The 27,317-nt window shown below is 39.0% G+C and overlaps 1 protein-coding gene and 1 pseudogene across 5 annotated transcripts in view; one reads left to right on the top strand and one right to left on the bottom strand.

Annotated features, from left to right (window-relative positions):
- Positions 1–27,317, bottom strand: part of LOC135207852 (flotillin-1-like) — a 243,089-nt gene that overhangs the window by 100,292 nt on the left and 115,480 nt on the right. The gene's annotated exons all lie outside the window — the stretch shown is intronic.
- Positions 181–27,317, top strand: part of LOC135207727 (flotillin-1-like) — a 51,472-nt pseudogene continuing 24,335 nt past the window's right edge.

Raw genomic sequence — 27,317 nt, forward strand, 5'->3', positions numbered from 1 at the left:
GTTGAGTAAGTGATAAGACCCCATAAGACCCAAGGACAGTCCTTTTCAAGAGTTCTCAGCCTAGGGCACACCTCGCTGAAGCTTTTGAGGCAAAGCAGACTTCTCAGCACAAGCTAAGAAATCTTCCGCCTAAACAGGTAGGAACTAGGGTATTATTAATTAACTTGTATTACCTACAACATGTGTTTACCTATTAGGTCAGTAATAGCTGTCGTGCCTGCCGCCAAAGGTGCCAATCAGCTAAGTATATATCTGACAGGGAAGTTGAATGTATGAAAATGATATTGTTATTGTACAATAAAGTTTCATACATACTTACTGGCAGATATATACGATCTATGGCCCACCCAACCTCCCCTCAGGAGACAGGTGGAAGAGAAAATCTGGCTTAAAACGGTAATAGTTCCTATTCCTGCCACCCAGCGGCAGGCGGCGGATCACCTGACCTACCTGTAGTGTGTGCCGCGAAATTTGAATTTCTGCCGGGGACGACGGAAAGAGTCTATAGCTAAGTTATATATCTGCCAGGTAAGTATGTATGAACTTTATTGTACAATAACAATATCATTTTACAGGAGATAGATTTTTTGACTGACTGGAATCCCCAACCTTGATCTTTGGCCTAGATTTTATATTCCACTCCATAGTCCACTCCATTCTGTATCATTTACGTCTCAATCTTCTTTTCAGGTGAAGGTACAAGGTCAGTATGAGGAAATGCTCCTAGCTGCTTGCGAGCAGTTCTTGGGGAAGACGGAAGGCGAAATCCAGCAGGTGGCGCTGGAGACTCTTGAGGGCCACCAACGAGCCATCATGGGCTCCATGTCTGTTGAGGTTGGTGTCTTTCTTGTGGAGATAAAAAAAGTTGTAGTAGCTTTTGCGCACCAGTGTCCGTACGACAACTTTTTAGATCTATGCAGGAAAGAAACTAACCTAGGCATCCATTGAACCATATGGTCCTATCTTGCGCAAGCAGACTTTTCTTTCTTCCTTTATTCTGTGTATATTTGTAGATCATTGCAAAGAGTGAATATTTAGATTCCTGTAGAGAGTAAGTCATCACACATGTAAAATGCGATACTTTTCATTGCATGGTATTGCTTACATCAAAGGGAATTTGAAGACGTTTGAATAATGTTATAAGAAACCATGCCATTTTGCAGTTAGAATAATAATTATTTTTATCATGATCAGAGTATATTAGCTGCAAATATTAGGGTTATGACTTAGGTCATTTTTTACTCATAATACATGAGGGATTTCATTGAATTTTATTAGGGCGCATATTAATGACCTGATAACTAAACAGTTTGTAACCAGATTCTGAATATTTATTGCCTCTCTGAAGTTTGATTATTGTAACGTTAATTATCTGATCATCAATTTAAATATCTATATAATCAATTTCAATATTTAGACTCAAAGCTGGTTGGCCCCAAGAGTCTTTCTTTAAATGAGAGCATATTAAAAAAGCAAGACCAGGTTAGAGAAGCTGGTCAGCAAGTTGGGAAGTCTTAAGGGGGAAATATGAAGCGAATGTCTGAGAGAAATGACATCAGACTCACATTCTTAAATGTACTGTGACCCAGAAGTATTTAAAAGAATTTACTGAGGAAGAAGCAATTCTGTCGCTTAGCACCAACAGCCGAGTGTTGCAACTTGGTTTCTGAGCCCTCTCTGCAATTTAAACTGCCTTCGTTTGCATTTGTGATGATTACTTTCCAATGTTTTTCTTAGACGTATTCCCACTGATGGCTTACTTCCAATTTCTTCTAGATGGTAGTATTCCACTTATAGTTGCCTGTAACTGTACATAGAACCATATGGTTGAATATCTGTCTTTCAGTGACGTTTTCTGAGCTAACAGACCTTGAGACTGCAGTGGAAGCTCTTAGTCATGAAGTTCATTTGAGAACGTTTGGAGTTTTCATAGTCCTTGATTAGTATACTGTAGTTTGTAAGTCGTAGTAAGATTTTCAGTGTAACTTATTACTCCAAGATTTAAGGATTATTTTCCTTGTATGTGCTTTAATAATTCATTGACACTTAAAGATAATTATTTTAGGAGATGAAGCTTTTCAGTAAAGATAATTATTTTAGGAGATGAAGCTTTTCAGTATGAGTCAAAATGTCACTGACTTAAGTTTTCATGAATAATGTTCAGTATTTCTCTTTCATTAGTATGAATAGGCATAAAGGGGGTGTCATTTTTTAAAAATTAATAGTTACTGGTTTTAGTATAACAATGTTATACAGTGCAGTAAGGGAAGGCCTCTGTGTAGTATCATGCTGTACTTGAAATCATCATGTTCCCAGTCAGGCAACAGACTTGCCCTTCTTCCCAGTCTGTAATTTCCAACTTAATCATAAAATTTGTTTCCTTAGTTTGCTCTTATTGCAGCTTTTTCATACATTTTAAACAAATTTTCGAGTTTTTCTCGGTTGTTTTAAGTAGATGCATTAGAAAGATTTTACTACAAGGTCCTCATGATAGGTAAACACCGATGGCTGCTTCAGTTTAACACAATGCCATTTGAGGTAGGACTAACTTTATCACTTTTTCCCTGACCTCTGTTCCACTGTCTGTTGCTGTGACACTGATTTCATTCTCTAAAGTTTGCTGATTACTCACATGACCCAATGTTAGACTGGAGAAGGTGCAGAACATTGCTTATATAAAGGTTCTATCTTATTAGTACTATTTCTCCCCATTTTCAACCAATGACAAACATGCATAAAGTTTTGGGAACTGATTCCTTGAATTAAATTTTTCAGTTTATGTGATCATGAGATATTTAAAGAATTTTTCATTAATTGTTGTAAAAAACAGACCTTTTCAACCACCATTTTTTGTACATGAACTTCCCTGCCAGATATATACTTAGCTATAGTCTCCGACGTTCCGACAGAATTTTCAAATCTCGCGGCACACGCGACAGGTAGGTCAGGTGGTCTACCTTACCCACGCGCTGGGTGGCGGGCGTATGAACCAATCTATCTCTCCAGCCAGATTTTTTTTCTGTCGCTGAAGCGATAACAACTGTTGTCGTTTCTTCCGATATATTCTTCATTTCTCGCTTTGCCTGGAGATTGATTTGAACATTTTGGTGACGTATTCGCTCTATGTTGGCTTGGCATACGCTTATTGTGGACCGTTATTGACTTTGCGCTGGATTTTCCTGTAGAATGTCTGATTTTGATTCTGTTTCCAAAACTCCGGTTTTGTTTAGAGTATGTGTGACCGATGGATGTAAGGTGAGGTTACCGAAAGCTGCGGTGGACCCTCACACTTTCTGTGTTAAATGTAGGGGGAATGAATGTTCGTTTAGTAAACCCCCGTGTCAAGAGTGTGAGGTTTTGAACGAAGATGAATATAAGGCTCTTTCTTCTTATTATTAGGAAACTTGAAAGGGATAGGGTACGTAAAGCTTCTTCAAGGAGCGAGCAGGTCGAGAATGAGTGAGAATGAAAACTAACATTAATGTAGTTTTAGAAACTTCCTCCCAGGTCTCAGCTCCTGCTCCCCGCACCGAAGCCGTAGATTCGTCTTCGGAGGCGGCGGCCTCAAAAGCTTCCTTGTGTTCTAAGGAAGACAAGAATCTTCGTACTGAGCAAGGTAAAGAGTGTCAGTGATGGATAAGTGCAGTGTACCCAGTGATGTGGAGCGGTGCGTCTGACCGGCTCCTTAGTGCCTCCAGGCCTAGACTCTTCCAGACTCCCAGTTCCAGTGGAGGAGGAAAGTCGAAAGCCGCAGGAGGCTAGGGAGAGCCCCCACCGGTCAGGCGTCCCCCTCGGCAGATCCTGAAGTTCGCTCCCAGGCTGCCTTGGATCGTAAGAAGAAGAATATTCTTCGCCAGTGTTTTTTTTTCGTCATCCTCTTCTCCTTCGCCGAAGCGTGGGTGGAGCTCTAAGGAGGCGTCACGCCGTTGAAGAGGGCTGCGGAGGCTCCCTTCAGTACGTTAGCGTCCAGCCCAGAAGACTTTTCTGATGTAGCTTCCTTGCAAGCAAAGAAGCCTAGGAGATCCGGTGATCGCCCTCCTTCTCTCCCGCGCCTCGCGCTGAGCTTGCTTCGGAAGAAGATCCTGGGGAACTCTCCTTCTCGAGTACTAGCGGGCCTACAAGCTCAGATCACAGCCTTGGCGGACTCCTTGGCATCGAGGATCGCGTAGAAGGAAGGATTTGTCTCTCCCGATCAAGAGATCGAGGCGCGTTTCGTCGGAAGAGCGCTCTCCTTGCAATCGGCGTTCTCCTCTTTTGAGGATTCTTCTACTCATCGGAACATTTCACGAGAGGAACACCACTCCCGCTCGGAGGTGTCGAGACGCCATTCGACGGATAGGCGCTCCTTGGACTATGAAGATATTTCCTCAAATCGGATTCCTGCCTCGGGTAGACGCTCAGCCCCTTCTGTTTCTCCTTCTTCTAGAGTTCGTGCAAGAAGAGAGAGTCGCTCAGGTCATAGAAGACTTGGTTCGTCGTCGCCGTCTCTTCTTTCTTCTCCTCGTCTTCTCAGAGAACCTAGGGAATGCCCTTCTGAAAGTAGGCGCACTTCTCCTTCCGACTACTGTAGTCGGGCGTCGGATAACGTGACTGGTAGGCGCTCATCGCAGGGAGTTCGCTCCTCCCTGTTAAGACATCAAGAGTCTAGTAGGAGCCTGCTCCTGGTAAGCGTCATTCTTTTAGTAGCTGTTCTCCTGGAGAAAGACACCTTGATCCTCGTTTGCCTTCGTTCCCTAGTAGGCGCTCTTTCGTTCTCGAGACTCCCTACTCCTCATCGGTCTCCTCTTGCTAGAAGTCAAGAACGCCTCAAGCGCCCTGCTTCTGTTAGCGCTCGGAGCCTTACAGACGTTCTCTACCCTGGTAAGGACCAAGATCTCGCCGAACGCCTGTTCCGTTTAAGCGCTCGGAGCGTAGCAGCCGCTCTCCGCTTCGTAGGCATCAAGAGCCTCTCGAGCGCCCTGCTCCTGAAAGGCGCCCTATTTTTAGCAACGTTTCGCCGCTTGGTAGGCGCCAGGATTCCTCTAAGCGCCCTGTAACAGATAGGCGCTCGGCGCCTAGTAGCCGCTTCTCCTCGCGATCGGCGCCAGGATCTTAGCAGGCGCTCTCCCTCTCGTAGTTTCCCTAGGGATAGACGTGGTCTTCTAGAGAATGCGAGTTTAGACAAGAATTTTCGGATAAGCGCCCTTCTTTTACACTCGTCGTTCTCCTGTACGCCTTTCTACTTTGGAATCTTCTCCTCATTCAAGACGTTTGTCTCCTTCATCGCACTGTACCCCAGCTAGGAAATCATCTAAGGATTCTCATAAGGATCCTCATCCCCGTTCTCCTCCTCAAGAAGACCAGGAAGCCTCTGAGGAAGAACTAATTACATCGGCAACAGTTTCTTCGTACAAGAAGCTCACAGAACTTCTCCTTCAGGAGTTCGGAGAGTCTTTGAGCCCTACTGCTCCTCCTTCTCCACACTCGTTGTTCTCCACAGCGAAAGCAACGAAAGGATCTTCGTGTGTGAGAATGAAGCCGACTCTTTCTATGAAGAAAGCGCTCAGAGTTCGGTTCATGGATGCGTACTAAGAGGAAGCGGGGAAAACAATGTTTGCCTTCCCTCCGTCGAAGCTTTCAGGAAGGACAGGATTTTGGTATGAGACAGGAGAACCCTTGGGACTGGGCCTTCCGTCTTCAGCTGACGCAGATTTTTCGGCACTAGTAGACGCCACTAGAAGATCAGCTTTGAATTCGGCCAGAACAACGTGGGCCAATGAATGAAATGGATCACATTCTAAAAGGCATTTTTAGAGTCTTGGAAGTTTTCAACTTTCTCGATTGGTCCCATCGGAGTCCTAGCCAAGAAAACTCAAGGACCGGACACGTTTCTCCGGAGGATTTGAATTGTGTCTTATCCTGTATGGATAAACGTGAGAGATGGGGCCAGCGAAATAGCTTCACATGTTTGGAGCAGGGGTCTTGAAGAAAAGATCAGTATTTGCTCATTTTTGACAAAATCGGTCTCACATGCTCAGAGATCGTCTTTGCTTTTTGCCCCGCTCTCTACACAGCTGTTTCCTAAACACCTGGTTCAAGACATTTCGAAGGCTCTCTCTGCCAAAGCTACGCAGGACCTTCTAGCACAGTCTGCCAAGGAAGCCGCGCCCTACTTCCAGACTAAGACAAAGAAAGCTAAGCCGACCTCTCAGGACCCTTTCGAGGGGCATCTACCTCTAGATCCTCTTCGTTCAGAGGTCGGAAACCAAAACAGAAGAGGGAGGACTTTTACGAAGTCAATCAAACCTCCCAAGTAAGACTCAAGTCCTTCAGACAACTGTAGGCGCCAGGCTTTTACAGTTTGCAGAAGTCTGGGCCCAGAAAGACGCAGATGCCTGGACCCTGTCAATTTTGAGGGAAGGGCTATCTAATCCCGTTCTTTTCGAGGCCTCCCTTGACGAATACCCCGAGGGAGTTGACGGCCAGATACAGGGACCCCATCATGAATCAAGCCCTCCGACTAGCGGTAGACCAGATGCTGGAAAAGGAGGCGATCGCAAACTAGTGGCAGATCATCTTTCGGCAGGCTTTTACACCGCCTGTTCCTAGTTCCAAAATCCTCAGGAGGATGGAGACCGGTGTTGGATGTAAGCGCCCTGAACTTCTTCGTCGAAAAGAAGAAGTTCACGATGGAGACCACTGCCTCGTTGTTAGCAGCACTCCGTCCAGGGACTGGATGGTGTCCTTGGACTTACAGGACGCTTACTTTCCACGTACCAATCCATCCTTCCTCGAGGAAGTTTCTAAGATTCATGATGGGGGGAAGCAATCTTCCAATTCAGGGCCCTGTGTTTTGGCCTCTCCACGGCCCCCCAAGTCTTTACGGCCATCATGAGGAATGTGGCACAATGGCTTCACCTGGAAGGGGTGAGGATTTCGCTCTATCTCGACGATTGGCTTATAAGGGCCAATTCCAGAGATCGTTGTCTGAAGGACTTGAAGAAAACCCTGGATTTGACTTATTCCTTAGGACTTCTGGTCAATCTGCAGAAGTCAAGTCTGATTCCCGCTCAAGAGTGTTTATCTGGGGATCCAGATGAACTCTCTGAGGTTTTCGGGCTTTTCCGTCACAGGAGAGGATAGCCCGGGACTCGAAAAAGTAACAGCCTTCTTAGGGAAAGAAGTATGCACAGTGAGGGAGTGGATGAGTCCTGCTGGGGACGCTCTCCTCACTGGAGCAATTTTGTTTCCCTAGGAAGGTTGCACCTGAGACCGCTACCAATTATTTCTTCATCGGCAATTGGAGGTCGTCCTTCTCAGGATTTGAAGTTCTTCACCCCTGTCAATTACTCTTCAAATCAAGAAGGAGTTAGCATGGTGGGCGGATCCCGACAAGTTCTCGCAGGGACTGCCTCTTCAATCCCAGAAACCCAGCTGGTGTTGTTCTCCGATGCGTCGGAAACAGGTGGGGGCGACTCTGGGAACCACGGAGGTGTCAGGAACCTGGATGGGGGACCAGTCTTCCTGGCACCATCAACAGGAAAGAACTAATAGCCGTGTGGCTTGCTCTGAAGGAGTTCGAGTCAGATGTGACAGGAGCAGTTGTGCAAATAAACTCGGACAACACCACGGCTCTGGCATACATCAGGAACAGGGGGGGACGCATTCCTTCTCTCTGTACGAAACAGCAAGAGATCTTCTTCTGTGGACAGAAGAAAGGGGTGGGGGATAAAACTTCTCACCAGATTCGTACAGGGAGAAAGGAATGTAAGGGCAGATCTCCTCAGCAGGAAAGATCAGGTCCTTCCCACAGAGTTGGACTCTGCACCAAGATGTTTGCCAGAGCCTTTGGAAGTTGTGGGGCAGGCCTCTCTTAGACCTGTTTGCAACTGCAAAGAACAAAAGACTGGATCTGTATTGCTCTCCCATCTCGGATCCAGGAGCAATAGGGATTAGACGCCCTCCTACTCGATTGGAAAGGACTCGATGTATACGCGTTTCCCCCCTTCAAGATTCTGGGGTTGACTTTAAAAAAGTTCGCAGAGTCAGATTCCGTGAGGATGACTTTTGATAGCTCCCTTTTGGCCAGCACAAGATTGGTTCACAGAGGGTGCTGGAATTGGCTAGTGGATTTTTCCAAGATCGCTTCCTCTAAGGAGCGATCTACTCAGACAGCCCCACTTCGACAGGTACCACAAAAACCTCCCCGCTCTCAGTCTGACTGGCTTCAGACTGTCCAGAAACTGGTCAGAAGCGAAAGGCTTTTCGTCAGCAGCTGCTAAGGCAATCGCTAGAGCGAGAAGGTCTTCCACATTACGAGTGTACCAATCGAAGTGGGATGTCTTCAGAAGATGGTGCAAGAGGAATAACGTTCCTCTTCCAGTACCTCTGTGAATCAAATCGCAGACTTCTTTTTATCTTAAGACAAGAATGTGGCTTAGTCGTTTCGACGATTAAAGGCTATCGTAGTATTGTTGGCGAATGTCTTTCAGGCACAGGGGCCTCAACTTATCGGAAGATAATGGACCTACAGGACCTTATTAGGTCGTTTAATACAACGAAAATGCAGTATCCTAAGACACCTAGCTGGAATTTGGATGTAGTCCTTCAATTCCTTGGGTCCTCTAGGTTTGAACCCCCTAATTCAGCCTCATTCAGAGACCTTACCAGGAAGACTCTGTTTTTGATGGCTCTAGCTTCCGCCAGAAGAGTGAGTGAGCTTCAGGCGATTGATGGTAATGTGGGTTTTAAGGAGGACTCTCTCATTTGCTCTTTCCTTCCTGGTTTCTTGCAAAGAATGAGAACCATCAAGTCCATGGCCCAAGAACTTCGAGATTCGTGGGGTTATGGGTCTTTGGTAGGAGAAGAACCCGAGAGAACTCTTTGCCAGTGAGAATGGTGAAATACTACCTTAGAGAAAAGAGCAACTGAAAGCCAACCGAGAGGTACTGTGGTGTTCAGTAAAAGAGCCTACTCGTCCATTGTCGAAGAACGCATTGTCCTTCTTCTTGAGAAGCCTCATCAAAGAAGCACACGGATCCTGCAGAGAAGAACATCTTAGGCTTCTTAAAGTGAAAGCACACGAAGTAAGAGCCATAGCAACTTCTCTTGCTTTCAACAAGAATATGTCCGTGCGAAATCTGATGGAGACACATTCTGGAGATGTCAGTCAGTGTTCGCGAACCACTACTTAACGTGATGTGAGAATCACTTACGAAAAATGCTTCGCCTTGGGCCCGTACGTATCTGCGGATTCAGTGCTGGGGCAGGGAGCTGGAACTCATCCTGTTTAGTAGTATAAATTTTTCCCCCTTGTATTTGTTGTTGTGGTTGCCTTAAAGAGGATGCATGAAGGCATCTCTTTAGGTCGTAATACTAATCTTAGTTTAGTGTTTGGTTAGGTGGTCTGATGAGTGTGGCTCCTTGCAGTAGTAGTGGTTAGGACCTGTTAAGATAGGGACGAACTCCCTTTAACAAAGGATCCCGACTTGGATTCTACCACACAAAGGGATCACATATCCCAGTGTAGATCCGAGAGTCTTTCAGCATCAGGTCACGTCCTAGCTGTAGCTCTCCAGGCAACGCAGACTCAGAGATAATATCAATGAAGTCTTCTGCCTGAACAGGTAAGAACCAAGGTTATTTATATCCTACAACATCAGTTGTTTCTTATCTCTCCTTATTACTTTAGCTGTCTCTTACCCTCCACCAAGGGTGCCAATCAGCTAAGTATATATCTGGCAGGGAAGTTCATGTACAAAAAATGATATTGTTAAACTACAATAAAGTTTTGTACATACTTACCTGGCAGATATATACGTCTAATGGCCCACCCAGCCTCCCCTCAGGAGACAGGTGAAAGAGAAAAAATCTGGCTGGAGAGATAGATTGGTTCATACGCCCGCCACCAGCGGCGGGTTAAGTTAGACCACCTGACCTACCTGTCGCGTGTGCGCGAGATTTCTTTGAAATTCTGTCGGAACGTCGGAGACTATAGCTAAGTATATATCTGCCAGGTAAGTATGTACAAAACTTTATTGTAGTTTAACAATATCATATTAGTTGCTAATGTCATGTGAGTGACTTGATCAAATTATTGGTGATAATGCTAATAATTTTTCTTTGGAGTCAGAAATTTTGGAGCAACTCCCACAAACTCGTATTTGTATGTTGGTGGTTGGCCCTATGTATTTTGGTCTTCTGTTATGTGATAAACTAACAAAATTTTTCCAGGACACTAAAAAGTCAGTGAGGGATTTTAACATTATCCCTGTACTCGTAGTTAGTTTGACAGTCCGTTTGTTTACACTTGGTGTCCAATTGTTGTTTCACCTCTGTTGCTTAAAACACTGTGCTGTTTGTAATGTAGTTAGTTCTTCCTAGGATTTGTTCTTTAGTGTATAAATAGTGCTTGCTTTATTGAAAAGACTACAGTTTTCCTAAGTCATGGTTTTTCTGTGTTGTTGCATAGCGTAGTTCCTCAACTTTTTCTTGAGATTTTGTTTTTTTTATGGTTTTCTGGTGATTTAGTTCTTGGACATTTTATTTAGACCAGCTATACACATTCTTGTAACTTAGTATGTACTCTGAATGAATAGTATATTTCAGCATAGTTGGATCATTACAACTTTTGCAATTGAGAATGGTCCACCTATACGTATTTCAAAGGGACTTTTATATTTTATTGATATTCTGAGCTTCATTTTTAATTGTTTCAGTGTTTGATGAATTTAGTTATGAAAAAGATACTACAATAGGTCAGTTCTTTTTGTTGATAGGAATCATTGCAAAATAATGGTACTCTTAAAATGGTAATTATGATTTTAAGTTTCAGTTAAATTTTTTTTGTAATTTATTTAGAATTGACACTTGAGCATTGATCTTTTGATGTTGTATGAAAATTAAATAATTCATTTGATGGGAATTTTTATATTTTTGTTGTGTTTCTTTAATTCAAGAATCAGCTTTCGTAGCCAAAATTTGCTTTTTCATGTGAGAAATGAGTTGTATCTTGATTGTGAAAGCGACTGGCCTCGTAACAATTTGCTAAACGACCTTTTCCCAAACAGGAGATCTACAAGGACCGCAAGAAGTTCAATCAGAATGTCTTCGAGGTGGCGTCGAGCGATCTGATCAACATGGGAATCACCGTCTTGTCGTACACGCTCAAGGACATCCATGACGATGAGGTATGTGATCGCCCAGCTCTCCATCCGATAAAGAATACCTTATTTATTCTTGTAGATTTTGAGCACTGTGTTTTGTTTCGATTTAGTTTGTGTTTGGGTTCCCTGTTTGACTAACTCTCAAGATCCGGTGCCTGATTCCTGACCATACTGCTGTAGATAGGTTTGCTTTTCTATTGTGACGGATTTGTGTTTCGCCTTTTACAACACTTTGCCCCTCATATTATCGCCCTTGTGTATGTTTGTGTGGATGGTTTTTCAGTAAATAACAATGTTTGGACTCCCAAGGGACGTTCCTATTTCCACAAAACCCTCAACTTCAAATAATGATGTGAAGTCAGGCTATGTAAATAAGGTTTCTGAAGGCTGGATATCTGAGCGAGGCAATTAATAGAATTGTCTCTCAGGGTAATGTTTTTGGTCAGATATTTTGATGAGATTTCACTTTCAATATATGTAAATATAATTCCTCCATTTTTGATATCTCAGTGCTGTGATAGGCTAAAATGTCTTTTGAGATGTCACCTGGATACTTATTGTATTTAAATCGTGAAATGCTGTAGGACAGTTACTTTTACCTAGACAAGTGCAGTTGTTATCTATAATGAACCAAAATTCAGTCACATGCTGCTATTTTCGGAAGAACTTTTGGCTTCTCTTTGACAGGAAAAGTGAACTCATTACTATTAGGGTTCTTCAAATTGACTTGAGCAATTGTCAGGGCACAAATTCTTTCCCTATTTCATATCCCTATATTTATATGTGAACCAGGAAATTGATTTATATTGCTTACTATGTCAGTCAATTGTTGCTGTAATGACTGACGCTCTGAAGATTGTATTATTTTGTATTGTTCTGTATGTATTGTTTTCATTTATTTCTTTTCTTTAACAAGAACAACTTAGGAGTATTGAGTATACTACATTATATTATATTGGTTTTTAATGGTTCTCTAGCTGTAGATGAAGGAAAAGTCATTCACTATGTACAAATAGGATAATATTGCCCTGTACATATTATATTTTGTCAAGTGGATCTCTGTTTTACCTCTTGTATCAAGTTGCTACCATATCTTTATTTTTTTACTCAGTCCTATGACTAGGTCTGTATTATTAATTGGGTTTGTAATCAAGCCCCTAAGTAGGCTCCACTTTTTCATGCCGCTTCTTTACTCTCCATATAGTCTGGGTTAGGTAAAGACATGAGTTGCTGGTCTTTTTTTTTTTTTTTTTGGCATTGTATTTTTCAAAGACAGAAATGTATAAATGATGAATTTGAGGATTGTAATTTCACTTTGACTTTTTGACTTTTTTTTTTCTTGCTTTTTCATTTTGCTCAGTTGTCCCCTTGCTGTTTCTGAAAAACTCTCAGCCTCAACTGTCATTTCTGTCATGGATGCTTTAATTCTGTCAGATTCGGTCAGTTAGCATCTAGTTTTAGGAATCCACAGACTTTAGGAACCATTCATATTTATTAGAGTAGTTATATAGTACATGATAGTATTTTGTGTCATGTATTTGGACAAACAAACACTATGGCATTTTCTTTAATGCTTTCTTTTAGCTGCTTAGAATAAGGAAAAGGCATTTTGGGACATTTACATTGCAGGAAAACTGAGGATTTAGTTACTATTTTGCTCTGTGTAAGACGAAGGATGCACATTTTGTTTGTACTTGATAAATCTGTTATCAAATCTCTCCTAATTTGTCATCGGTTAAGTTATTTTTGTTTTATAATATGAAATCTTCCACTTACTGTACACATTTCTTAGCCCATATGGCAAGTGAAGTCATTTTTCCATTATAAGTAGATGTCAAAATTATGTTTGCAGTATTCTATGGACTGAGTAATTCAAGAAGTTATAGGTGCACCTAAGGGTTAAAATTATGAATGGAATAATTAGTGGCTGATGTCTGTGGGTGTGGCTGGCAGTAGTGGAGATATGTTTCAGAAACTGACGAGAATTCTGTTTAGTGTCTATGCATGCTGGTTTCCCTTTTGGAGCCCTCTTTAGGTTTATAGTCCGTTGACTTTGTCAATAGGGGTTTTAAGCTGCAGGATTTAAGGAAAAAATAGAATGTTGAACATGATAGTGATTGTTGTGAGGTTCTCCTATGATAATTTCCCTCTTTCAGATAGAATTAAGTTGACAACTTGATGAAAGTTTGATTCAAAGAATGTGAGTTCTTAACCTAACCTAACTTGGGCTTTTAGATTCATTATTCAGAACAGAGTTTTGAAATATACTGACGTCAGTATATTTTGTTTTTGATGTTGTTTGTAAAAGGGGAGTAGAAATCAACAACTTGGGAACTAGGAAATTAGACATTTTTTGAGGAATACGAGCAGTTTCTTCTTCCCATGATTTTTGTTTTGGTTGAATTCATTGAGCTAACTGGTATGGATGGTGATTGCAATCTATGAAACCCTGTGTCGAAGAAATTGATCTGTTAATTTGTCATGCATTTATGCAGATTGTCTTTGTAAAAAAGGCTAGATGGACATTATCTCAAGCATTTTCAAATTGATATTTTTTCCGGTCATTTAGAGGAAATTGTAATCTCCCGAGGAAATTGTAATCTCCCGCCAGCATCCTGTCAATAGATAAACCTTGAACCTTTGTGTCCTGGCTTATTGAAAAGTATTGGGCAGGAATCAGGCATTTGATTTGATTTGATCATAGAGGTGTCAGTAACATAGGATTATTTTTGTCATTAACTTGTTTTATCCTTCACCATTTATATATTAGATTTTGTGGTGTGGCACATAATTTGTAAGTTATAAAATCCAAGAATGGTAGCACTAGTTTCTAATAAAAAAAATTGTGAATCAATTTTTGACACCTGTAAAAGCAGTTCATTGAGGAAAAATGCAGAATACATGTGCAAGACATTTTGGTTTTATGTTGCTTAAATAGACTTATTGTAGTTCATTTCTAGCACCCTAAGTTGCTGATATGAAATTGACACCAATCGCAAGTTGTTAAAACAAAAGACTCGCAAGAGCGAAAATATTAGTGATGTTCCCTCTAGCTAGTCTAAAAGTGAAACTCTTTTACGACCAACACAGTGTAAACAGGCTCTGTAAGTTAAAGTTATCACACATTTGGATGAAATGGTTGCCTCTTTGTGTTTGTCATTTATTTACAGGAAATTATTCTATATTTGTTTACGTATTTTAAAAAGTATCTTAGGTGCTTTCTAGTTTTGTCACTTTTGTTACAAGCTTTGTGACCCAAATACTATACATATATAGTTCATGACTTTTGGTCAAATGACGACATCACTTGCATGTTGAAGTCTATTTGTGAGACTAATATGTAAGACCTATGTGAAGTGGAAATGATTTAGTCTAAATTTGAGTCATTATAGATTAGTGGGATTTGCCAATGCTGAAGGTATTTCCACAGTTCAGAGTCAGTCTTTTCTCTTCACATCTCTGGCTTAATCCTCGTTGGCTCTTCTTGATGTTACTGAAGTCAAAATAAATTTACTTATGCGGAAACAGTTCGTATAACTTACGCAAGACAATGTTACTCACATATATTCATTTTCTTTACCTTGTGAAATCTTGTCTCTTTAGTGGATAGAGGGAGAATTCTCTTTATTTCATGTTTTCAAATTACCCATGAAAGTTTGAATATTGATATGTACTGTAGTTTGATTAAACCAATTCCTTATATATTTCAGTACCCTAAGGCCTTATCTAACCTTTGGCCAACACTCTCCAGCTTGTGTTCTTTGTCAGTAATGTTTTTTTATTTATATTTGGCATATTATTTCCATGTTTTGGTATACTCACTGCTAGTATAATTGAAAAGGAGGAATTTTTTTTTTTGTCTTTAGATGCAAAGTTAAATAAATAAAGAAGGAAGATTGCTGAAGTTACAGGGGTTTGTTAGGTACAAGTGTGTTAACCCTTAAACGCCGACTGGACGTATTTTACGTCTACATTTTTTATCTCTCGGGTGCCGACTGGACGTATTTTATGTCGACATGCAAAAGTTTTTTAAAAAATTTGCGGAAAAATACTTTTAGGCCTACCAGCCGAAAACTCTTGAATCACGCGCCTTGGGGGGATGCTGGGTTGTTCACGGATCAAGGTGTTGTTGTTTATAATCGTTACGCAGGCGTGCAAGCACGAATTTCTTTCTTGCCGCACTAAAAAGTATCTGTGACACATCTCAGAAATTATTTTGTCACTTTGACATAATTTTTGTACCATTTTATATTAGCCGTTACATGGAGTATTATATATGAAAATGTGCGCATTTTTATGTAGAATACAACAAAAAAATACTCATGATTGTAGCTTTTATCGGTTTTGAGATTTTTTCATATAAATAACGATAAGTGCCAAAATTTCAACCTTCGGTCAACTTTGACTCTACCGAAATGGTCGAAAAACGCAATTGTAAGCTAAAACTCTTATATTTCAGTAATATACAATCATTTACCTTAATTTTGCAACTAATTGGAATTCTCTAGCACAATATTTCGATTTATGGTGAATTTATGAAAAAACTTTTTCCTTACGTCCGCTCGGTAACTCTTCCGAAAAAAATCATACATGCGATTGTGGTAATGTTTGCACCATTTTAAATTAGCCATTACATAAAGTTTTATATATGAAAATGTGCGCAATTTCATGCACAATACAACTAAAAACAACCCATGGTTGTAGCTTTTATCAATTTTTAAATATTTTCATATAAATAATGATAAGTGACAAATTTTCAACCTTCGGTCAGCTTTGACTCTACTGAAATGGTCGAAAAACGCAATTGTAAGCTAAAACGCTTATATTCTAGTAATATTCAAGCATATACCTTCATTTTGCAACAAATTGGAAGTCTCTAGCACAATATTTAGATTTATGGTGAATTTATGAAAAAAATAACATTTTCTTTACGTCTGCGCGGTAACTTCCGAAAAAATCATACGTGCGATTGTGGTAATGTTTGCACCATTTTAAATTAGCCGTTACATAAATTTTTATATATGAAAATGTGCGCAATTTCATTTAGAATACAACAAAAAATAATTGAAGGTTGTAGCTTTCCTCATTTTTGAAATATTTGCATATAAATCAAGATAAATAGAAAAAAAACCACGTTCGGTCAACTTTGACTCTACGAAATTGTCCGAAAAACGCATTGTAAGCTAAAACTCTTACAGTCTAGTAATATTCAGTCATTTATCTTCATCTTGAAACAAATTCGAAGTCTCTAGCACAATATTTAGATTTATGGTGAATTAAAAAAAAAAAAACTTTCCTTCCCTCCGCGCGCGGATTCTCCGCCACAAATCTCCGAAATGCGTACGTCCCATTCTCGGAATATTTGCTCCATTTCATATTAGGCATTTCATAGAGTTTTATATATGAAAATATGCTCAATTTCATGTAGAATAAAACAAAAAATATTTAAAGGTTGTAGCTTCTCTTACTTCCGAAATAATTGCATATAAAAAAATATATAAAAAAATTTGACATTCGGTCAGCTTTAACTCGTCAGATATGGTCGAAAACTGCATTTGTAAGCTAATATTCTTACAGCATAGTAATATTCAATCATTTGTCTTCATTTTGAAAGAAATTGGAAGTCTGTAGGACAATATTTAGATTTATGGTGAATTTTTAAAAAAAATATTTGTTTACGTCCGCGCGTTACGAATTCATGCATTATTTTGTGATAATATTTTCTCTGTGTTGCTTTTATCATTTTACAATGTGTTATATACCAAAATGATTGCAATTTAGTGTAAATTACAATGAAAAAAAAAGTAACTGGTTACTTTTAACCGTTTCGTGCACAGCGCGATTTGAATACAATTATATATGAAATTTTGTTTTTGCGCTATCATATAGCACATTATTTATATATGATAATGATAATTTTTTTCATTTCTGATGGTTGCATACTAAACTTCAGCCAATGAAAAAAAGGAGCCAAAAATGAACTCTTAATCTTGAAAACTAAGCGAGCTGTGATTCTTTGAAAAAAATATTTTTTCCGCTTCCGCGCTCACTCTGAAACACCTCCGGCACACGGGAGACATTTTTTTTTTTTACCGTTTCGGCGTTTAAGGGTTTTAAGTGTGAATATCCACTTTAGATTTGAATATCCCTCAGTAAAGCTTTTCATTATGTAAACTCAATGTCTTGTTCTTGATTTTTGTTCAGTGTCACACAGTTCTGGGTGGTATTAATTTGTCCATAGACATAGTTTTCGCATGAAATTGAATATTTTGATTAAGTTACATCTTTTGGGAATGCAATTTGGATTGAAATTTGGTGGCCAGTGTGTCATAATTATATGTAGCATTATGTTTAGAGGTAAGGTGACTTTTTATGTGCAAAAGATGCATAAGATTACAAATTAGTCATTCATACAAATTATTTGTGCAACATTGTAATGTCAACATAATTCTTGTCCATTCTTCATACATGAAATTGGCATAGTAGTTGTGCCATGTCGTCCCACTAAGACATATTTTGTATGTACTTTGGAAGTGACAACAGATTATCTTGTTTACATTTTATTCTTAACTGAATTCAGCAACATTTTTAATTTTCATCCGTGTGTGTGATAACTATGTCAATACATAGTGTTTGGTCTTTTAAACCTTACATAATACATACAACTGCTCTGTTTGTACTTGTTAAGTACTATTAGAATTTTTCAGTACCTCCACAGTGTATAAAACACAGGCTCACTTCATGCCATTATGAAGGTGCCTTATGGATGAAAGATAAGTTTATCCAAATATTGTGATCTTTGTAAGCTGTCCTGTATTTTAGAATGGAAACTAGTAACTTGTCACAGGCATTTCATAGTGGGAAAACAGAAAGCAGTTTCATAGCCATGTATATGGTCTTCCCTAGTTTGAAGGTCAGAGCATTGTCAGACTTATTGGTCTAATTTAAAAGTAATAAGAAAGAGCAAGCTATTTATAACTGAATTGATTGGCATGATTTTCCGACTAACTAATCTGTGATTAATATAATTGTAATGGTAATTGTTTCCGTCATTCATCAGTCATAATAAAGGGAAACATTTGTGTTGCCACATCCCTGATCACATATCTATGGGCAAGGAAGGGTATATGATAAGTTGTTTCTATCTTCTTCTTCTTCTTCTTCTTCTTCCCAGCTTTTTCCCATTTTTATATGGGGTCGCCGTTTCGGATGAGCCGTTTCCATCTATTTCTATCTTGCGCTTCTGCCTCATCAATTCCCTTCTCATGTAAATCTCCTCTCACACAGTCCTTCCATCTCTTTCTTGGTCTCCCTCTCTTTCTTCTTCCTTGCACCTCCACTCCCATAGTATGTCTCCCAGCGTGGTCCTCATCTCTCCTCAACAGGTGTCCATACCATCTCAGCCTCCCCTCCTGCACTTTCTTTGATACTTCCACCACCTTAGTTGACCCCCTTATGTAGTCATTTCTGATCCTATCCACTCTTGTTACCCCAGACATCCACCTAAGCATTCTCATTTCTGCCCCATCCATCTTCTTCTGCTCTGCTTTTCTCATGCTTGCTGTTTCCGTACCATACAGCATTGCTGTTCTTACCACCGTCTTGTGAAATTTCCTTTTAACCTAAGCGGCACTCTTTTGTCACAAAGAACTCCGAGGCGCTCTCCAGTTGTTCCAGCCTGCCTGTACCCGATGTTTTACTTCTTCTTCCATACTTCCTCCAGCGTTAACAAAAGATCCCAAATACTTAAACTTATCAACTCTCCTTATTTGCTCTCCACCAAGCTGAATATTTTCTCTATCATCCCCCTCAGTGTGGTACACTTATATTCTGTCTTAGATCTACTTATTCTCATTCCTCTGTCCTCCAGTACTTGTCTCCATCTTTCCAACTTCACTTCCAGATCTTCCCTGCTCTCTGCACACAGAAACAACCTATCATCCGCATACAATATGTTCCATGTACTGTCTCCCTTACTTCCTCTATTATAACATCCATCACTATGTTAAAGATAAATGGGCTCAGAGCCGACCCCTGGTGTAATCCTACTCTCACCTCAAAACCTTCTGTCTCCCCAACACTGCTCCTCACTCTGGTAAATGCATTCCGGTACATCTCTTGTATCAATCGCACATACTTCTCTGGCACCATCTTCTCCCTCAGGCTCCTCCATACCTCTTGTCTCGGGACTCTGTCATAAGCCTTTTCAAGGTCAATGAATACCATATGTAGGTCCCTTTGTCTTTCCCCGAATTTCTCCATTATTTGCCTCAGACAAAATATACCATCTGTTGTTCCCCTTCCCTTCATAAATCCCATCTGCTCTTTACCTATTTGTACTTCTTCTCTCAGTCTAGCATCTATCATCCTTTCCAGTATCTTCAAAGTGTGGGACATCAATTTAATGCCCCTATAATTACCACACTCTTGGACATCGCCTTTCCCTTTAAAAATTGGGATCAATATACTCCCACGCCACTCATTTGGTATCTTTTCCTGTTCAAGGATCTTTATCATAAGATCGTACAGTATATCCACTCCTTCATCTCCTAATGCTTTCCATGCCTCCACCGGGATCATGTCTGGTCCGGTTGCCTTCCCATTCTTCATCTTCTTCAGTGCATTTAGTACCTCTTGCCTAGAAAACCTCATTACCATGCCAATGTTCACTTGCCCATCCTCTCTTATTAGTCTATTATAAGGAACCATAAACTTTTTTCACTTTTCATATTCAAAGTTCCTGTATTCAAACATTGGATTAACAGTACAGTGTTGACATTGTTTCTAGGTTGTTTTAATTGCCAGATTTTAAAAATGTTTTAAGTCTTTGTTTATTGGAAAGAGCCAGATAAGGAGTGTTTTGCCTCTACAGTTAATTATTCTTTTGTGAATAAAACCATGCAACAGAACTGCTGTACAGTACTATATGTATAAGAAATTTGTCTGCGTAAGACAGAGTTGATTTTGAATTTTCTATTTCCTTAGTTTTTTGTAATTGGAGACCTTATTCATTTTTAATTTTGTATTCATGGAGTTGAAGGTTGCACCAAAAATTAACAGCTCGGAAGTATTCTAATCATGTCTGTGCTTTGTACACTGCTGGAGTGTCTAGGACATAGGTGGATGGGTGTCATTACATAAGTTACGGTATCTCCCAACTCTCACGTCTTGATTCTCTTATAAATATACGTAGTGGTCGTAGCTTTAAGTGAGGTATCTGTCGAGATATATCTTTCAGTTAAAGCTAGATTCAGTTTTTGAAAACTTCATGCAGTGTAGCATAGCCATAGCTTATTATTCCAGACTCATCCTTTTTCCCCACTGCAAGAACTGCAAATAGATTTAAGCATTCTGGAGAAACTAAAAAGTATTTTTTGTCCTGTGATTTTTTTTTTTTTTTCGTGCAACTTAGTTTTTTCTGTAGGAATACTTTTTTCCCCAGAGTTTTACAGGAAAGAACTTGCATCAGCATTTTTCAATAAATTTCTAGAATATTTTTAAAAGTAGGCACATTAATCAAAATATTTCCTGCTTGTACTTTGTTTTTTTATTTTTTTAAAGTTCTCACTTCTAAATGTTATTCATTGTCTTGCACGGTTGAGTTCTTTTCAACTTTTGTTTTTTAGAGGGAAGCTGTGTGCATAGATAAGGCATATCCATAAACTGTTCACAAGTCACATAGAGAGTTAGGATTTGTTTGGTAAAAGTTTAATTTACGTAGCAGGAACCGTTTTCCGATAAAAAAAAAAGTCCGAGAACTCTTACAGTCCCCCCTTTTTTTTTATTTGAGCAGTTTTCCCACTTTTTTTAATCTCACTTATGACTAAACAGTGTGAAAAAGAATCTAATCTTATGCTTTCCTTTGTGCTCAGACCTACTATGCCAAGGTTAGTTTAAGCGCAGGACCCAGTCGTCCTGTCATGTCCGTTCATGTGGTACTAAACTAGATTGGCCCACCTCTGTAGGTGTGCACGTGCATTCTTCTTTGTCTTGCTTGTTCTGGGATTAATGAGTTACATTGCACCTGTGAGACAGATGTAGGCTTTTACCAGAAACAAAAAAACATAAAAAAAAATACTGGACCACCCAGCAGTATCTTTTGCTCCCATGTGAATCGCTGCTGTTGTCGTTGGTCCTCTAAAGCCACCATCCTGATACACTTTTTTTTCTTATTTTTTCCTTCTGCCAAAATTGAAGAAAAAGGTTTCATCTGTCAGCACTTGTGTACCATTAGATATGTCGTAAGATGAATCCATGTATCTTATTATTTTAGTTTGTTTTCCTTATTTCCTTCGTTGAGCCACTTGATCCATTATACAAGGTTTCTGAGTTTGTACTGCCAGATCAATTGATTCTTCAGCATATCTTCTATATTTGATTTCTCTTTTTTAGAATTTTCTTTAAAGCTTTGCACTGTGCTCCAGTCAGTTCTTGTAAACAGTCTTTAGTTCCATCGTAACATTCTTTAATTGCCATTTATTATCGATGTTATATTGTATTGTTACTGGATTTTTTGTAATCTTGCTTTCTGGGTAAGCAATAGAGAGAGAATCATTGTAACTCGGGTACAGCAAAGGTATTGGTGTGGCGTAGAGTATGGTAGTACAGTTTGGTAAGAGTATAAGACCTGTCAGGCAAGCAGAGTTTCATTTGTTTATTTTTTATTTGCGTGGTTTAAACTGCACGACGAACACACAAGTTCTTTTGACCTTTCAAGTAAAGGGAACAAAGCTTTCTTTGAAAGTTAAAACATCTATAAACCTAGAGTTTTGGTGTAAATCGATGATTATGTTTTAGCTTTTAGTTATGGTTATCACCCATTTGATGGTCAGAATTGTCATCTCAGAGCAGCTTTTACTTTTGGAGCTCGGAGAGAACGTTGCTGCTTTAGGATATGTATAGCTTTTCCCCCAACCCCTCGCCCCCGGATCTTGGCTTTTCTTAAACATATTTAGTGCCCCCTTTAAGCATAAGTGCTGCCCCCTTCAAGGTAAAATCCCATGTATGCAAGACATTATAGTATATACTATACGCAATATATACATATATTTTGGTTGTTTAGTGTTGCATGTATTAATGACAAGATCCCAATGCCTTTATTTATGCACATGCTTCCCGCTGTTTTGTTGTATGGTTTGAGGACATTAGAATTGCATTTTGCAAACCAACTGGATCGAGGAACAGACAGTACAATTTTTTAAGATTTACCTCCAGCTGTTAAACACAGTCTGTGACGAGAAAAAGTAAGCAGCTAATCATTGATCTTACTTTAGTGAAAGCTATAACATTGACCAAATTCTGTTTGTGCTTGTTTTTATAAATTGTTAATAAAGAAAATTTACAGGTAGCCTGATCAACAAGTGACAGACATTCAAGACGCAGGCTACCTTTCAGTATGCATGAAATTGGAATGCACATTTACAAGCACTGGATCATTATGTTGTGAAAACTGATCCTTTGAGAAATAGTTCTACTGTATAACATACCAGTTGAATAAATGCAATTATACCACACTATTAAACTGCTGTAGTATGTGAAGTGCAATTACACACACAGGTATACTTGTGGGTGCTGAAGTGTGTAGGTGGTTAATATCGATGTGTGTGTTTAAGAATTTGTTTCCTCACATCCCAATTAATCATATCTCACCAGAATTGCTTGCTATTTAGGAAGAAGGCTTAGCTGTAGTGTCTCCCAGGCATGAGCTTGCCACAGGACTTGAAGAATGACTAGAAATTTAAAAGAGTCAGTTTTCAAGCTCATACAGCCATGCCCAATTGATTTACCAGCTACCAAGGTAACCACGAGTCACTCATGCAAGCCTTAAAAAAAAGGTCTCCAATTTTGAAGTTGATGAAACAAAACCTGTGCCCAAAGGAGACCATACTTGACACACTGCTTCATGATTCTGAGAATGAGAAACATCTCAATGCAGCCTTGAGGAATCCATATTTTGGAAGAAGATGAACCCTGAAAATTACAGTCACAGTTGAGGGAATGTTAATGTTGGAGAGAATGGTTGCTGGATCCTGGGAGTGGGGTGTCTTTGTGTTACAGCATAGGCCCTGGTATGTGGGCAGGTTATTATGTAGCAGCTGTAGATTAAACTAAGAGTGATGTAATACCATCCCTTTCTAAAAGATATAGGTTGAAATAACCTTGAGAATAAGCTGAAGGAAAGATGTGGAGGCAGTACACTGGTCCCACAGAATAAAAGCATCTGGTGCTAGGGAAATGAAAGTTGGTGAAAATTAATCAAGTTACTTGAAATAACTCGCAAAAGTGGAGGTTGTCGTGAGAAATGAGTAGAATTGAAGACACTTTACCAGCAGGCAATCCAGGAAATACTGTGCTTGTGACTGTAGCAGGAACCATGAAAAAGTAAGGCTGAAGTTTATGCAGTCCCATGAAGCAGGACAATTCTTGCATAGTGGGGAACTTATGTAGTGAGTCAGGGATTTCCTTGACCATGGAAATAGGCAAAAGTTCCTCACCGTTTCAGAGACTTTAGTAGTCTGGCCATCTGTGTTGAAATAAAATCTGATAGTATTTGCTTACTCTATGAACATTTTCTAGTAATTTCACAATTTCTTACCTTTCAATTTAAGAGATTTATTCTAAATTGCATCACGTTTCAAAAGATAGCTGAGCCAAAACCATCATGATTGTGTATCAAATAAGTGAAGAACTCTAATAAGTTGAGGTGTTACTGTATGTAAATAGCAATGCAGTTGCAATAATGAGACACGAATACATAGTTGTAACTATAAAGGTCCTGGAGTAAAAGAGAATGAACTGTCTTGAGGAAATGTTGATTTTAGAAGTGGAAAATGGTGAGGAAAAAGAGTCTGCCAGATCGTTTTGTAGTGTTGAATAGAGAAAGAGTAAATTGATGCATATTATGGTGAGAAGAGTGGTTGGAGGTATATCTGATAAATTTTGGTATGAAGCAAAATTTAAGATCAATATGAGTTGGAGAGGAAGGGGTAAAAATTTAAGTGAAATCAAGTGAGATAGATGGTAAGGAGGTGAGAATAACTTATGAGAAGCATTTGGATGAACTGTGGGCTAAGGTATAATAAGATACAGAAGATGGAAATAGCAGGTGAGGAATATGAAAAATTCCATAGTGGGGTCTCAGGTAACAGTGAGTCTCTGTGGTTGTAGGGGCAAAGCAGGACACGGTGGGATTTGTTGGTTTAGTGAACAAAAAATAGGAATTATTTTAGGTGCACTTTCATGACAGAAGTGAAGATCATGTGCAGCCATAAAGGAGGATGGATGAATTAACCAAGAAGAAAGTGAAAACAACAACTTAAAAGTCACAAGATGAGAGTGTAGAAGGGAAACAAAAACCTAAGGTATATGAATGCAGTAAAAAGGATTAATGAACAGGTGAATCTCAGAATAAGAGATGCAGATGGATAGCATTGTGAGTTATGTGATGAACAAGTGAATCTCAGAATAAGAGATGCAGATGGATAGCATTGTGAGTTATGTGATAAAAAGAATGGTGGCTTTAAGGGTCTGAATAATAACCAGTAGGAACTGTGTAAATCAAGGAGAAAGGCCATATAGATTAGATTAGAATTCAGACCGAATTAGATATTCAAGGACAAAAGTGAACTGAAAAACGGGCCTAGGGAAGGTCCATGAATTACTTCACTCATCCAGCTGTCATTCATTTTGTATACTACTTTCAAACCATCATCATTTGTCATAAACATTACATTAGCCTTTCCCTGTACTATAGTTTTAGACATGCAGTGAGTTCTCTCTAAACTACTCTGTCTTCTGTATTTTGTGTCTGAACTCCCATCAGGTATGAATTATTGTTTAGCCCATCTCAATGATTTCCTGGTCTTTCTGTAGGCCTTCATCTATCTATTTCCATGTTTACTGCTTTTCTGAATTCTGTTCCTTATCCCTTTTTACTACAGAGATGTTTTGTTTTCCAGCTGCTGGGTACCACACTCTCTGCCACTTCTTTATTTGTAAAATGATCTTTTCACTGCACTCTTTTCTTTTTTTAAATATCTTCCAGTACATGCCCTCTGCAACCATTGCATGTCCTTGCTTTGTCAAGTTGATTATTGTTTACCCCTAGATACCTAAACAAATAAGCCACAACCTTGCTTGTACCATCAGCATATAGATTCGGTTCTCTTTCCCCCTTCAGCTTTAACGTCTAACGAACTCTTTCACACCAGTTTCTACAGTTTCTCTTCATAGTAATCAATATTGTATCATCTGCTAATATCTACTATTTCTAACTTCAATACCCATTCTTTTATTCCACGTTACAAAATAATGTGTTTCAATATTCTTGTATGTAGATACACAAGACCAAAACAAATTTTGGAATACTGTTGAACACATATTTTATTGGTTATATATAACAGTTTTGCCAGTGCTTATATCATACCTTGGCAAGTGATTTCTAAGGTGTTGAAAATTTGGTTTTTTGTACTTGGAGATAGTCTTAACAGGTGTCCATTTTGTTCATCGTATATAGCTTTATCGAAAAGTCTTTAAAACTATGAAGAAATAGTTTCAGATATACGTAGATAACTGCAAAAATGTCCATGCAAATCAGTCTATTTCCTGAACTATCCATCAGCCATTCGTAATATTAAGTATAACTTTATGGTCGTACAGAAGGCCTAGGAAATCATGAAGGAAGATGTAGATGAGACTGGAACTCAAGAAGAGCACAGGATGGGAGAATCTAGAGAACTTACTTCCTGTCTAACCTCTTAATAAGAAAAGTTGAATTTAGAACATTTATTGTGATGTTGGTGTTGTACGCATATACTTGCCAGAAATAGTGATAATGAAAATGCAGAAAATAGCTTAGGTATAATTATTAACATAAAAGCTTTAAAGTTTCTAATACTTTACCATCTTGGAACCTCACTTTTTTGACCTGACATTGTCAAGGTGGGATGGTATAAATTTTGAAAGGGTTAGCTTCAACTCAAGTTTTATTTTATTGTGATGTTAAATGCATACACAGGAAGCAAAAGTAAAAATGTGATAAATAGGATAAACTGTCATGTACAACCTTGGAAACTGAAGCTCAACCTTGACCGCATTATACAAGGCTTACATATACGTCAAATTGAAGAGGAAGTGAGATTTACATAACATAAATCTAGTACAATCAGTAATAACAATGAAGCTAAAAGATTTTGATGATTCAAGAAAAAATCTTCCAGTACAGTGTTAGGGAATCAGATGGCAGGATAAAGTGAGAAATGATACCTTAAGGAAACTTAAGGAAGTTCCACATGTAGACAAGATTAAGGGGAGATGGAGATATCTTGGAAATGTCGTTCTTGCCAGGAAAGAATATTACAGATGATGTCAGCTGGGTTCTTGTGGGTACCAGAACCAATGAAAGACTCGGGACTCTCTTGGATGAGAGCTGTGAGAAGGGAGGCAGAAGATTTGCGGACGTAAAAGCACAGGAAAGACATGAGTGGCAGAATTTCACCGAGGTCCCATGACGTTTAGTTTTCTTGTGTTTTCGTCATACTTTAAGGTTGATTTCTAGTTATGTATTGTTTATTTTCTATTTTCTAGAATTCATAGTTTTCGTAGTTGTAGTTTGGGCCAGCTAATAGATGGGTAAAGTATAATTAGGTATGTTGATTATTGAAGCTTGTTGGCATCAAAATTTAGAATGCTCATGCATATCAAATTTGGAAGCAAGCACAGAAGGAAACCTGATTTTGGGGATACGCCTTGATTCCTTTCAGATGAAGCTCATTTACGTTCCAGTTTTATTCCTTTGAGAAATTAAACAATGTCCCTTGCTATCCTTGTGTTTATTAAATCAGAGATTTCAAACCTCATACAGTTCAGAAGACAGACTAAGCAAAGCATCTTTGTTTTTATATTATTTTACTTGGCTCGTTATTTAGCCCTGTCAAAGGTTAGATGATGCATACTGTAGCAGGTTTTCAACAGTATTTTGACTGCAAAGTATTTCATTTGTAATATGTATAATAAATAGAAGAATAATCTGTAGTCCATACAGTAATTACTGTGATCAACAAAGTTTATTGAGCCTGTGTTCGTAATGGAAAGTAGTCTTAATGTGTATCGTTCTGTGGCTTTTTTATATAAATTTCATTCACTGAGGTAATTTTGCAGTCGTGCATTCATTGA

Source organism: Macrobrachium nipponense, chromosome 34 (genome assembly GCF_015104395.2).
Source record: "Macrobrachium nipponense isolate FS-2020 chromosome 34, ASM1510439v2, whole genome shotgun sequence".
NCBI classification, from domain to species: Eukaryota; Metazoa; Arthropoda; class Malacostraca; order Decapoda; family Palaemonidae; genus Macrobrachium; species Macrobrachium nipponense.